This window comes from Toxotes jaculatrix, chromosome 6 (genome assembly GCF_017976425.1).
Source record: "Toxotes jaculatrix isolate fToxJac2 chromosome 6, fToxJac2.pri, whole genome shotgun sequence".
In the NCBI taxonomy this organism is placed as follows: domain Eukaryota; kingdom Metazoa; phylum Chordata; class Actinopteri; family Toxotidae; genus Toxotes; species Toxotes jaculatrix.
The window spans coordinates 29,466,343-29,478,942 of record NC_054399.1 but is presented as its reverse complement, the minus strand read 5'-3'; the positions used below and the strand labels follow the sequence as shown (position 1 = coordinate 29,478,942).

The window sequence follows — 12,600 nt, the reverse complement described above, 5'->3', positions numbered from 1 at the left end:
ATGAAAAAAAAAAAAAACAGAATTTCTCAGAAACAAAGCAGAAATAATTCAAACTGATGGTTGTAACATAAACCTATAGAATCACAATATAATGTGGGTGAGTTGTGTGTGTCTCTGTGAACGTCGAAAATAATAATAGTAATTTGAAATGGGAGTTCAGAGCGAAGGAGAACACTTTCAGAGCCAGCTGCTCTTCCCATAGATGTAATATGTTGACAGTGGAGGCTTCACAGATAGATGGAGGATGAACAGTTTGCAGATTTGTGCATGTGTTCATGAAAAAAATCAGAACATATTCACTGTCTGAAATTAGGAGTGTGTTAATATGTGTTATTTACAAATGGTGAAAGTGTTTTTTTTGTTTTCTTTTTTAGACAAAGGTTTCAACAAGTCCAAGTGGTCACTAACACAATGACACTTTTTTAATTGAATGAAGTTCATAGATTTTTTTTTTTTTTTATCATTTTTGAGATTTTATTAACAGGCTCGTTTAAATCAGGTCTTCAGATACACTGAGTCAGTACATTACTAAACTGTTTTACATTGTCAAAGCTGATATCCCAGCTTTCATTGCTTATTTCTGGACCCCACCATTGTGAAGTGGCTGTGTTGTTTGTCCTGCCACTGACCTTTTTAACCAAAGGCTTTTTGTGCTAATGACTCTGAAATCCTGGGTTGACCCATTAGAGACTTGATCTGTCTCCAGACAAACAAAGCAAACCTCCCCTCCTCCTGCCGCTCCCCTCTGAGGGAGGAGCCCTGTCTCACCTGTGCTGGGTCAGACCCTGAGCTGAGCTCTTCAGTGGAGCAGAGCCTGCCCCTCAGCCTCCAGCTGAAACCCAACACCTGTGACATCATGCACGTAGACATTGGCTGCTGGATGGCCGGCCCTGCTCACAGAGCCGCCGCAGGCTGTTCGCTGCGCTTCACTCCCAGGAGAGCTCAGCAGCTCTGACCCGCGCTCCTCACCAGCCGCGAGGAGCCTGTCTCTGCTCGGATCAATCACACTGCTGCAGAGCTGTGGAGCCTCCACCTGTGGCTGACCTCAGCCGACTGCACGCCTCCCCCCAGGCTCAGTGCTCTACTGGCTTTGGAGGGGAATTCTTTTATGGGCTTTGTTGAGGAATTGTTCTGTCTCTGCTGAGGAACAACGCTGAAGGCTCCTGGCACTAACTCTCCTCAGGATACCGTTCTTTTCTCCATGGAGCTTGACGCAGGTAAGCACTTGCCATTCAGCAACTTGGGAAGGAAGTTTTCATGCTGAACGTGGCCACCTGCTCACATGCCTGCTGAGACTTTTTATGTTTTGGTTATAGCTTTGAAAGTGGCTCTCAGATATCTGAGTGATCTATAGCTGGTTTAATTGTAGGATTCATGGATTGCACTCAGCAACAAAAGATCCTGATGAGTTGTTTGCTTCAGATGAGAATCCGTGCACTTACACACACATGCACACTCACGTATAGTGAGCAATGAGGACAGAAAAGACTGAAGACCTGACTTTGCTCAGGAGTGAGGTCCACTCCGAGTCCAATGCGATTCAGAGCTCCCTGTCCTCTTCTGATGCTTTCACCCTCCTACAGATTCCACCCAGCCTCCACTGGGTTCACCTTAAACAGATTTTCATTAATAAAGCCTCGCAGTAATAGTTTTAATATTCTTTTTATTTGATCAAAGCCAGATGGTGAATTATTGAGGCAACACGAAATTTTCAGCAAGCTCATATATAATTGAGTGTAAACAAAAGAATAAGAAAAAAACACCTCAGATCAAACACTAATGCCTGAAAACTTCAGGCAGGTTATCACAGTCAGTCGGTCAGTCAGTCAGTCGGTCAGTCAGTCGGTCAGTTCTGTTTAACTGATCAGTCAGTCAGCTTGTATAATGTCAGAGAACAGTGAAACATGTTCAGTAGCCTGAAGTGGTACCTCAAAATTGCACTTAAGCACAGAACTTAATGGACTTTCAATCTTATTCTCCTCTACTGCAAAGCCTTTACTTATACACAGTATTATTTTGTTGGCCTAAAAGCTGTCTGTTTTCAACATGCTGAGTTTAAAAAAAAGAGAGAAAATACAGAACAATAGAAGTTTGAAGCAAAAAAGTACTTCTTGAAGAAAGTTTTTTTCTTGTTCTTTTTTTTTTTTTTTTAACACATGAGACCAGGAAGAATATTTCAGATTTTCATAGCCCAGTTTATTTTTTTTTTACTTTTCAAACCAAAATGGAGAAAAAAAAAGAAACTGAATATTAGCTACCAACTTGTCCAGAAAAGCTCTTTTTCTAGTCCTCCAATTTCTGCACTAAACAACGGTAACATCTTCTGTGCTCATTCTTGATGAATTATTAAACAGCCATAAAAGAAGAAGTGAGCACTGGGCAAGCGCTGCAGACCATGTCAGCTTCCCTGTAGTGATGTGTGAACAACTTGTCTGATGTTGTTCAGCAGAGAGCTGGGGCGGTCTCGGGGGGCTGCTTAGGTTTCAGGCAGCCGGGCTCATGTCTTTTAGCCACTCCACTCTTACCAGGTAATCCCACAATCTTCTGCAGCCTCTAACTCACTAGTTTAATAAAGCCACTGTTTACACAGGACTGATTGTCCCACATGTTGTTACAGCTCACCTCCCTGTGTGTCCTTTCATACTGAAGAAAGATATTTTAACTGTTAATAATACACTGAAGGACTTGTTATAATTAGAATGTTCACATGTTTTGATGGGAGAGTTTTTGCTGTTTTGTGTAAAGAACATTTTAAAGACTTTCAGGTGCTGCATGAAATCCTAACACAGGCACAAACCCAGGTGTCTTGTTGTATGACTGCATGCATTTATCTAAGGCATTTACATTATAATGTTATTATAGTTGTAACATTACCAAAATGATGTGAGGATAAAATTCTGAACTTTACACTTTACACTGAAAACCACATCATTCTTCTCACCTTTTTGACTTTCTATCCATATTAAACAGGAAGCGCATTAAACTGAACTCAGCAGAAAACTTGAAAGCATTAGTATTCAGATGCGTTTAGACTGAGCTAGAGGCAAATTTATAAATCTAACGTTCAAATAGATGCATATTTTCTCTGGGTGGTGCAAATTGGGGGACAATGTGTTTGTGAGAGTTGACATGTCAGCAAAAATTGCACTTAATCTGAGGATTTCTGTCTGTTCCCTGCCAGATTATTTGTGCTAATGCGACTTTATATCCTATTGTTCTGGCTTTTCACTGTTGACCGGACGCTTCTTAAAAGTTTCTGCGTGAATGAAAAACTTTTTCAGATGCAGTGGCAAAATCTAGTGTGGGCATGCCTTCAGTGGTGGTGTTTTAAAGAAACAAAGAGAAAGCAATGGGGAAGCAGCGGAAGAAGAGTCAACTTCCCTCTACCGCTAGGCTCATGTGAGCCAGCTGCTGGAGCAGGTCATCACCTCATCACGGCTTTTAATACCCAATGACATGCTGCTTGTGACCCCAGCATTGAGAACTTTCCAAAAGTACCCCCCGCCCACACACACATCCCCGCACACCCACATCACCACCCTCTCTCTTCCTCTGTCACTCGGCCTCCCCGTCCTCCTGCCACTCTGCCGCTTGGCGCCACATGCTGGAATCCGAGAAAGGGCTTTACTCGCGGCAGGTTAATTGCCTCTGAGATTCCTGCGCTAATGTAGCTAATCCTGCCTTTGTGTAGTTTGCGCTCCAGATTTGAGCTTGTTTGCCAAGTTATTGTGTGAGGTCGCATGTATTAATTGATTAGCACTGAGGCTCCGCGTGCTCTCGTCTGTCGGATGAATACTTCACAAGCAGCTCGGGGAGGTGTAATATTTTAACCAAGACACAAAACCATTATCAAAGAGACACACAAGGAAAGCTACATACGCGCACACATTCTGATGTCTGAGGTTTAAGTGAGACCTTTATCTACAGCTGGATAGAGATCAAGTTGCAGACACTGGTAATTTGGTTGCTTTATGAAAAGTGCATTTCACTGTACTCCTTCCCTCTGTGATGTAGGAATTCGAAGTCCCTTCCCTTCAAGCTTCAGACGCAGAGTTCAGAGTAGATGGAATTTTATTACCATTTCATTTTCCTGCCTCAGTTACTTAGGGTGTCATCCATAACTGAGGTCTGAGTGGAACTTAATCCCACACGTGTCCTACTCTTTGTTCCAACATTGCGACACTTTAAATTGAATTTGCTTTTTACCCCCTTCTGACTTGTTCTTATACTTTCACGCTTAATTCAAGCTCTTTACACAGTTTTAGAAATATGTCACTTAAGTGTTAATAATGGGAAGTGATCTATAGCTGTTTCTTAAATAAGAGATTTAAATCTCTTTTATTATATCAGCCTGAAGGAATTCTCTGTGAAGCTGTCAGTGATGTGCAGCCTTTAGAGGCCAGTTACAGACTCCTCACTGCTTTGTCTCTGAGTCTGCTGCTCATCAAGGGGCCTCTCTGACTCAATAGCTGCAAAGAAAGTCCTTAAAGGGGTTGTTGAGGGTTGAATAATGCCTATCATGATTCATAATCAACTTCAGATTCTCTCAAAGAGCTGCTGAACCCTTGTCATTTTTAGCATAATGTCACTCAACTGTGATGAAAACCATTTTTTTTGTCCAAGAACCAAGTTTGAATGTTGTGGCACAAAATGTTTTTTTTTTTTTGCACCATTTACCAGCTTTTGTTTGTGTCGCAAGAGCTTAGTGACACCAAGAAAGTGGCACAGCAAAATGTTGTGAGTAGTTTTGCTTGTGGAAAAAGAGTTTTATCTGTTACCGGTTTCATTGCTATCTGTCTTTCTGTCTTTCTGTCTTTCAGTCTTTCAGTCTTTCTTTCTGTCTGTCTGTCTGTCTGTCTGTCGCAACTTTTATCCGGATGCTGTGAGGCTAATAAACTGCACACCTCAGCCTTACTGCACTATGAACACTGGACAATAAACATGCACTTTACTGCTGCTGTGCAATCTTATCCTTAAATAAGCTGCCATTATTTTGCTGTTTACTACATATTCAGTGCAATACACCCTCTCAGGGAAATGCTACAGCTTTTTAGATGTATTTTATGCTGCTGTACCAACCCAGAGAACTGTATTTTCATTTCACTATCTATCTATCTATCTATCTGTGTGTGTGTGTGTGTGTGTGTGTGTGTGTGTGTGTGTGTATAGTATCAATCTTCTCATGTAACTATCAGAAAACAAAGAAGTGCACATCCCATATTCCCCAGCTTTGTCTTTAAAGACAAACAACCTGAACCTTAACCCCTTACTGTAGTTTATAGTAACCTTCAGATTTTGCAGAGTTGTCCAGGATCAGGTTCTTGTCTGGTAACGGTTGGATGGATTGCTGTTAAAAATGCTGGTGCGATCGAAGCTTTAGAGCATGAATGATGAAGGAGACAAAGGCCTTTTTTAAAGACCTCCATCATCACTTTGTTGAAGCAGTGAGTAGAGGCATGGCAGCGCAGTGTGTGGACCTCCAAAGCTGATTCACAACACCGACCGTCTGTGAAGTCACCAGCAGAGGACGGGTCCCGACATGCCCGCTGAATGCAGCGGGGTATGGGGTGTAGAGTGTGCGGTGGGGGCCCACCTGACTGTTATGACAGGAGTTATGGTCTAAGACAACCACTCTTTGCCTTCATTTCACTAAGCCAGGCTGAATGGTACAATAAAATGGAGAGCAGGGGAGGGCTGGGATTCTTTTAATATGTGTCATCATTCATACACGAAGGGAGTTATTTATCATCAGACAGAGCTGAGGGGCCACCCTTCTCTCAGCCAGCCTGTCTGTCTACAGATACATTAGTATGCTGATGGCTGATGCAGTGGGAAATGATGAGTGACTCAGTGATTCTGCTGGCTATGGGCAGATATTTGTGTCGGCAGGTACTGAATTGGAATTCTGTGAACCTGCATTTGTGTCTCACAATGTGAAATCGTGTTTCAGGTTTTGAAATTAGACATGAAACTGAACTTGTTTTCCACTAAACTTGCTTTTGAAAGTGAAACGCCCCTCTGAAACTGGACTGAGCTTGATCCCATTAGCTGTTGATGAGCAGCGTCTACGTACAGATTTACCCACGTACTTCACCTGACAAAGGCTGATTTGCTTGTGAATCTGATAATATTGAAAACTAATATTGTTATTACCGCATTTAAACTCATCAGGGTCTGTTCATCATTTTATGCTGCAAACCGTTTCATGTTCTCCAGATTAGTCTGCTATTACTGGACTTGTCCTCAGATGCCTCTGTAACCGTTCACCTAAGGTGCCCAGTGAAACCTCTGAGGGCTTCCGACTCAGTCAGACAGACAGAGTGCAACTGTGGGAAATTTTAAAGTGCCCTTTACAAAACCTCCTTTGGACAGACTCACTGATTCTCTGTCCATATGTAGAACTCCTCACCCCGAGAACTCAAAGCGGATTGTGTGTGGGATCATGGGAGTATATGAGCAGTAATGTTAGTAGCTTTTCTTTACTTTTTAACAGTGTTTCTTCTCATAGTTTTGTGGTTTTTGTTGTTTTCATGACATTTTCCTGTTGAGGTGTTTGTATAAATGAGCATCTCTGCTTTAAACTCTGTGGTATTTGCCATTTGCCTGTGTACGTGTCCTGATAAGGATAAACACTTAATAAAACTAAAAATCAAATGAGATACCGCTTTTTTGCCCAAAGGAAAATGAATAATTACACTGTGTCTGAAGCCACATTTTGAGTGGAGGCTGTCTGTGGCATTTGGCCTTTGGCACACTAACACTGTGTAACACATGTAGGGATGGTGTGCGTTACACATATTAGACTGTAACAAAATGTTGGCATTTAAATCACTTTTGCAGCCAGAGCACCTATCATTGAGATTTCAAATTTCAACAACAGCAAATAGAGACCAAAAAGAAAAAAAAAAAAAAGCCCCCCCCCCCCCTTGCAGTATTGGTTGCTTCACTGACTTGTAATTTGCCGTAATATACTGTATTGTTGCTGTCTAATTGCACCATAATTACAGAAAATAGGGAGCTGTAATTAAAAGGCCCTACCACAAAATGTAATCAGCAGCTTTTCTGCCAGGGGAACATTTTGATTTTACCCTTTCGAACAGTAATACCAGCCTAGCATGGTGTCAGCACAAAGGCTTTCATTTTGCTCCGTTTCATTTCATTTTTAACAGCAGCTTGTCAGCTCTATCAAAAACTAATCTCATTTTCTGTTTTGGGCAAAGTGTTGTTGAGATGGAGGTAATGCCAGTGGCTTCAGCTGATTTTGGAAATGTGCTGTATAGTAATGGGCATATACACGATACAATACAATACACAGTGGAGAGCGGGGTTCACATCCACACTCCCATCTGTGGTTTAGGCAACAAAAGTACTTTGGTTAAAGTTTGGGAAAGATGGTGTTTTTTTTGTTAAATGGAAGTGAAAAATGTTTAATGTCTGAAGTCATTAAACCAGCCCACAGTTTTTCCCAATCTTTAAAGGTGTTGTGAAGGCCTCATGAAATCTGCTGATAATCAGAACGAAACCTGACCAGGAACAAAAAATTGGTTTTCAGACAGCAAGAACATTTACTGTAGTCCAGTCATTTTCAAATACTGCATAGAGCTCTGTTCAAAATCTCATAGTATTTGCTCTCATAATAACTTTTAACTATTGTATTCTTTCTTTGCTGGCACCTATACACATTAAATATTTCTCCAGTATTGCTTCATGTGTTTGGAAAGTTTTGTTGTCTGCAAAAGAGGTTCTGTTTTGTTTGTGTGGTTACCAAAGTAACAGCTGTAGCCGTGGATACTTGTAGCATTGCCATAATTACTGCATTCGGTCATTAACAGCTGAAATATGTAGTCAGGACATGTAACTTTTGATTGCCCCCCCACACATACCTACACATATATACGCAGACACACAAAAAGAAAAATAACAGGTGAGTTTTTAATGATAACATGTTGGATTAAAACAACATCACAATCACAAAGACAAATCAACAACAGTAACTGAGGCTAGTCTTGCAACAGTAACAGAGGATGAACACACTGGTTCCAAAGCTGCACGTAGGTGCAGCAGCTTCATTGAGGACCGTGTTGTGTGTTTAATGTTGTGTTTGAGGTCCTGGAGGCATCAGCTGTGACAGCTTACTGAAAAAGATTTTATCATATATAGATACAGATATAACATGTTCCAAAAGACATGAAAAACATGCTTAAACCTTCTTATACTTTGCATCTGGTGTTGGTGAAGCAGTTTTGAAGAGGAACAGGCAGCAAACACAAATAACATCACCTTCATCCAACCTGCCAAACCCAGTGTGTGGCTAGGTTTACCATTCTAAGACTTTTACACTTATTATTATTTTCTACATACACCAGTGGGGTCTACAAAGTAAAGCCAGCGTCAACAAAGCGAAACTACACAGTCGACAGTGACCCCTTTTTAGAAGTGAGCTCCAACAGGTCTACACAGCAGCCAGTCTGAGTTATTTTTCTGTGGGTCATTACAACATGAGCACATACTGTTTATAAAGTAAATTAGCTGCAGCATGTCCAACTGCTTAGGTTGTCAGAGAATGCTTTGCATCGCTTTAACAAGAGAATCTTGGTGTGTGAGGCTCACTGTAGTGTTATCACCTACAGTCAGCCTGAGGACTTTATAGTGATGGCATGTGATATTAAGCCCAGTGTTCATGTTGGGATTACTGGCCCTGTGGGACCTGAGGCCCCCCCTTGTCTACTTCCCCACCTGTGTTTCCATGTGTTGTTGGTGCCCTCTCTGCTCAGTGTTTCACCAAAGTTTAGGACTGCAGAGGTTTCAGGTCGACAGCACGCCTGCCCTCCAGGAAACTGGGCTGCTCTGGCAGTAATTGGCTCAGAGATGGCTTTTAGAAGAACATAAATTATTCAGTCGCACCATCTCTTTCCATCCCTGAGAAAGCAGGAAATTGACTCATGGAGTGAAAAAACAGTTCTGTTCGTTCTCCCAAACTTTTCTCAGTACATGTTCTTACTCGGTTGCTCTTTGATTGTGACCATTGTGTCCTTAGTGATAAGTCCTCTTACCTTATCATTCAAAATCTTTTCAGTCTTTTTTTTTTTTTTAACAGAAATATGAAAGATGTGACATGACTTAATTACTGTTAAAATGCAGATGAGATACTATGATCAGAACATTATCATGTTAGCAGTAACATTAACTTTGCTTTCAGTTGGTAGAGGCAAACTAATGCTAATGATATCATTATGCAAATGTTAGCCGTAGTTACCATTACTTTCATTCAGGTGTCTCTCCTGTGTACAAGGTATGAATGAGTGGATTAATACAGGCTGTAGTGATTTTAATCTCTGCCTAAATGTTTGCTAAATGAACAATTACATTATTACCCAGCATTTTAGACAAAATCTGAACTGCATTTTCTAATTTTCTATTTTGTCTAAGACTAAAACTAGATCATTGGTGGAATGAAAAATAAATGAGATTGTTACATACAAAGCAATGAATATATGAAAAAATCAAATCATTTAATAGATATTTTTTCTGATCCCATTGTTGTGTAATCACAGTAAAAACCCCTGCAGTGAATAAGAGGGTGTTTGAACTGAAATTGATCAGTGTTCCATATCAGACGTGAATTTTTAAAAAGCTTGAGCTGATTGGTGATTGATGAGCACTGTGTTTCATCTCACTGCATTAATGTATCAAAGCTTTGGGAAGGTTGCCTGTCATCTGTGTGCTGACAGCCAGTCCCTCTTGCTGCCATCTGTCTGGGCCATCAGCAGTGAATAACCACGTCAACCGATAGCCTGTATAATCTGTCGGTCCCTGCAGAGTGATGAGGGCGGCTAATCAGTGTCTGCGGAAGAGCATTGTGGGGTTGTGGGGAGAGCCATGACAGGAGATATGTTGGGTTTGGACTGAGATGAGACTCATCTAACTTCTTACATCATGTTGCATTTAACAGCTGTGAGAGTCCGGTTCTTGGCCCATACCAGCATCTTTAAGTCCCGAATCATCTGGTGCTGGCAAATTTCCCATTTCTCAGGTTCCTCCCTGCTACACATTATCTACACTTTACCTCTTAACATATACTTACACTGAACATTATGAGTCTGCATAGAGCTGCATAGACACAGATCATTGATGTCTAAATATTGAAAATAACCACAACTGAACACAAGCCAAGGATCAAGCAAAACCCCTGATATCCTGAACTTGATAATAAGTGGGACAGACAGGAGGAGAAATAATGAATGGAATTTTTGGGGGGGATTTTATAGATTGTGTTATAGGAAAGTTCTTTTCATCTTTGGTCGTGTGAGTCTCCAGGTAGAAAAACAGTGTTCGTGTTACACAGTAATCTACCTGGAATGTGTGTTTACACATATTTGACTCGTCATCACAGTGCATTGTCAGGCAGTATCACGTTGCTCGAGGCACAGGTTGAGCCAGGCTCATCTTTTTTTGCTGCATTTTTTTCTGCTGATTGAGTTGAATGACTTGGACACGTACAAATAAATACTTAGTACCAGTAACATGCAACAAGTAGTGTTGCATGTTGCATCGTGGACCTGATTCGTATGCCAAATGCCTTGCTGTGCACTCATTCAGTTGCATGTGTGTAACTGGCTTAAAGCGAGCTCAGTGCACTCGTAGCTTTCAGCTGTGTGCTGTTGGTAGCTCAGGACGAGTCTCAATGACTGCAGCCCTCATCTCCACGGACTTTGGACTAGAAGTGGAGAAAGGCCTGAAAGCTTTGAATAGTACACTGAGGCTGAGGGATTTAGACCTCAACAGAACTGCTGAATACTCTTTTATAGGTTGTAGAGTGGAGCTCATCAACAGAGCACAATGAAGCCATTTAGCATCCGCTCTCTCTTCAATCTCGCTTTTTGTCTGCCCGTGTATCTGTGCTCTTCTTCTGTTGCGTTAATTCTGACAACTCAATGGATCCAGCTGAGGTATCGAGGCCGGGGTCAATTAGATTACTGGATTATAATGTCAAGTCCCAAATGCTGCTGCTGCTGCTAATCTGATAACAAGTTTTAAAGAAGTTACTTTGGATGTGTAGTTTTAAAAGATCACTTACTTAAGTGGAACACATTCAGCTACAGCCAGAAATCAGTCTGAATGACTGTTCAGATAAAGAATTTACATTTCAAAACATAAGACAGGCTCATGAGACACTTTGTGAGCACTTTATTAGGAACCCAGTCATCCAATCTTACGGCAGCAGTGTAAGGCATAAAATCCTGCAGATACAAGTCAGATACAGGGGCTTCAGAGGAAGGTTTCCAACATCTTGTGGAACCAATGAGAGCAGAGGGAGGAAGTGGTGTTCCTAATAAATTGCTCTGTGAGTTTACAATACACAGTTAAAGATTAAACCGGTGGTATTCAAACCTTTTTGACTTGTGAACCTTTACAAAAAAAATAAGTGTGTATTTGAGGCTTCTTGGCAGTTTCCAGATGTTGCTGAGTTGTTGCTGGTTCCGCTGAAGAGACATTTCCATCAGTAAGGACCCCGTGCTGTCCACTCTGCTGCGGACCATGATGCTTTTCATTTTAACAGGCATCATACACGTGTCGTATGAGTGTGAGTTTACTGAGGTGAGAACGGTGCAGTGGATGAGCCCAATGAACCCATGGATTTTAGGCTTCACTTAAATCCAGGTGCGTTCTACAGGATTTATAGAGTCCTTTAAACTAAAAGAGGCCATAAGTACCTAATGGTTCTGATGGAAACCTGTTCATGTGAGAGGAAAGGTTACTTTACCTTTCACTGTAACAGAACACTAACACACGGACATGAATCAACACCTCTCTGGACAGTTTCATTAAAAATTTAACACTGTAATGTTCATGTTTGTAGCATTAATTGCAGGGAAGTTGGATCGGATTGCATTAGTTTCAGCTTGGTGAACCTCACTCACTGGGCGCTTAGTGTCTCTCCTGCTTTGTACCCTGCGGTGTACAGCTGATGTGGTGATAGAGAGGATGGGAACATACAACAAGGACCCTCAACTATTTTTGTAGTATTGACTTTTCATCTTTATTTGACTATGAGAGGCAGGAAGGACTCAGAGAGAGAGAGAGAGAGTCAAGAGATGTGGACGACCGGTGAAGTTTTTTTTTTTTTTTTTGGTTCCTTCGGTCTTCAGTCAGAATTCACATTCGTCTCAACCACAGACTATTTCAAAGGAAACAATTCTCCACCCTCTCTTCTTTTTTTTTCTTAGTTTAATTGTTTAAAGCCCATCATTTCCGATTTAGAACTTCAAGAGAATTTAGACTGAACTGTACACTGATCAGCCACAACATGAGCGGTGCACGTTAATGCAAACTAAAACCCCTTTCTGTGAATTTGCCACTGATGGTTTTAGTATCATTATTGACAGAGTACAATAGGCATCCAGCAGCACTTTATGTGAAGTGTTCTGCATGTGCAGCTAAGTGCCACTGCTATCAATAGAAAGACAAATCCAGAAGCTTTTGCTAATGAACGCCTATTCAGCATCAGAGTGGAAAGATACAACACAGCTTTAGTCTCATCAAGTGAAAATGCTTTAAAATTCCAGGTAGAGTCTCAATTATCGAAACTGTCCCAAATTC

General features: G+C 41.3%; 1 protein-coding gene across 7 annotated transcripts in view; it reads left to right on the top strand.

Moving 5' to 3' along the window:
* Positions 1-962: 962 nt before the first annotated feature.
* ptprfa (protein tyrosine phosphatase receptor type Fa) overlaps positions 963-12,600 on the top strand; it is a 225,811-nt gene continuing 214,173 nt past the window's right edge. For all 7 annotated transcript variants that reach the window (XM_041039769.1, XM_041039766.1, XM_041039768.1 and 4 more), the window contains exon 1: positions 963-1,217. The gene's annotated coding sequence lies outside the window, so the exon portion shown is untranslated. The remainder of the gene's footprint in view (positions 1,218-12,600) is intronic.